The following is a 2,458-nucleotide window of genomic DNA, read 5'->3' as shown; positions in this document are numbered from 1 at the left end:
CAGCATAGAAAGAAATTAGTCTGAAGAACAAGTAAAAACGTGAGCGCGAAAATTTTCCTCTCAACTTATATGCAGAGTAGTCTATGTTACCTTTACTGTAATTTACTCCGTGATATAAGCATTTCATCTTATTTTTTGTGTTACTTTTATGATTTATCTTTCCTTTTTTCGTTTAGTTCCGCTATATTTGAATTTCTTAAAAAAAAAAAAAAACGACTGGCTTAACTGCCCCCTACTCCTAGAATATAACGCGTATTAAACGAGTCATTGTTATATTGAAAAACCGACTCTAGTTTTCCCTAGCATTGAAATGTTGATAAAAAGTTCATGTAAGATTATCCAAAGTTGTTACTTATATGACATCTAATCTCGTGACCTGGCAGGGAAATAAAATGGTTATGATCTAAAGTTGAGCGAGAGTGGTGTTAGACTGGATAAGATATAATTATTAAAGAAATAGGTTATTGCAGATCCTCGTGATACTTATAAGCAGTGGATAATACCGGTTTTTGTATAATCTTACGAATTGTTTTTCCTTATTCGTTATCATTATTATTTGATGTGATTTGATATTGTTGTTATTTCTTTAATTAGTTGTAATTAAGATTATTGAGATATTTATTTACAAAGTTCTGATTGCTAAAATTTTGTAAAACTTGTATTGTGTTTTATAAATTTGTAATCTTATCCTGGTAGTGACGTGTTTGACTGGTCCATTACATTGACAATAAATAAATTTGGTTGATAACATAATGTTTGATTTAACTTTCTTTCTGTGGAATTTTTCAAAAACTGTATTTAGACGACCAAAAATAATAAAAATAAATATAAAATAAAAGTAACTCATACTTGTAAGTGTCACAAGCTGTTTTAGTAAGTTTTACTTTTAGATTCTGGGGTGGCATTATTCATGACATTTTAATGAATAAGCGAATTTGACAATACATGTACGAAAATATTTCAATTTAAAGGTATTTGTGATAACCCAAATAAAACTTGAGTGATTTAATAGAAAAGTACACTTGAATATCAGAAAAATATTTTAGGTGCATGATTGTCAGAATTAAAAAAATTAATATTATATATGTATATGTGTTCTGTTTTTGTTTTGTTTTTGTTTTTTTTGTTTGCCAATTTTCGAAATAAATAGCTTTTACTTATATTTCTTAATAGTATAAATATATACTATGTAGTTGTTGGGCTTAGGATTCTTCTACTAAGTCTGCGACTTGTTAGCGATAAATTCAACGATGAATAAACAGCATACGTTTTACTTGTTTTCAAATAATATATATATTCGGAACAAGTTAAACGTATGTACAATAAAGTGTTCACATTACAGAGAATATAAGCATATCGTAAACGTTATATCAGTATATGTATAGCTCTCTTCTTGTCAAAAGTCCACTTAGGCCTATTCTATTACTTTCGAATCTCAGTTGACAAGCCGAACTATTTTCTCTAATACTATCGCAATATTAGTCTGGTATGATTCACTTACGATTGTGGTCTTCTTTCTTCTGTTCCTTTTGTTAAAGTGCACTCAGGCTGATTCAATTACTTTGGAATTTCGATTTGACTGAATAAATGTATTTTTTTCTCATATATTTTTCCATTGTTAGTTTCACTCTAATATATATCAAACGTTAGTCCTATCACTTTTACGTTACTTAACTTCATACCAACTATATTTTCTTTATTTTATCTGTCTGCCTGCTGCTTCCCGCTCGTCTCACGCTATTTATATCTTTATTACATAGTCGTCTGGCTACTTTCTATATTATCGACACCAATTAATTATTAACAAAACCTTCTACAATCGTCAGCTTTTTAACTCTTATTATAATAAAACTTTAAAATAATAAAATATTCACTCACAAATATAAATTAATCACTGATATTCAAATCATGACAATGATCTCATCATATCGATGTATTTTTAACCTCGAGGGATAATGAATTCTTAACGTTTTCTAACTGTATATATTTGATACGTTAATTTTTTATAGTCTGAACTGTTTCTATTAATGCATGTGTTATTTTAAATCATAGTTCTGACCTATATAATTAGCGTACTTTTGACCAGAAAGTTCTTAATCGTATATATGGAAAATATATAAACGGACACAACAAATTGTAATTTTTTCATAAAATTATAAAGAGACAAAAAAGGAGCTTATGAGCCCATCAAGAATGTCCCTTCCAGCTCCCAACTATAACCACCCCTAACTACTCATGTATTCATCCAATTTTTTTTTTTTTGAACTCGATTAAATTTTCTTCCTCCACATCATTCCAAAAGCCAACCACCCTATTTGAAAAGTAAAACTGACTATACTGCATGCAACTCCTACGCTGCCAAAATTTGAATTTATGACCCCTTGCCCCTATTGTTTTCACTGTTGAACACAAAAAAGTTTGGTGGATCTATATTTTCAATACCCTTAATAATCTTAAA

The sequence above is a fragment of the Limulus polyphemus genome, unplaced genomic scaffold (assembly GCF_000517525.1).
Source record: "Limulus polyphemus unplaced genomic scaffold, Limulus_polyphemus-2.1.2 Scaffold2655, whole genome shotgun sequence".
NCBI classification, from domain to species: Eukaryota; Metazoa; Arthropoda; class Merostomata; order Xiphosura; family Limulidae; genus Limulus; species Limulus polyphemus.
Note: the sequence above shows the minus strand (reverse complement) of the source record.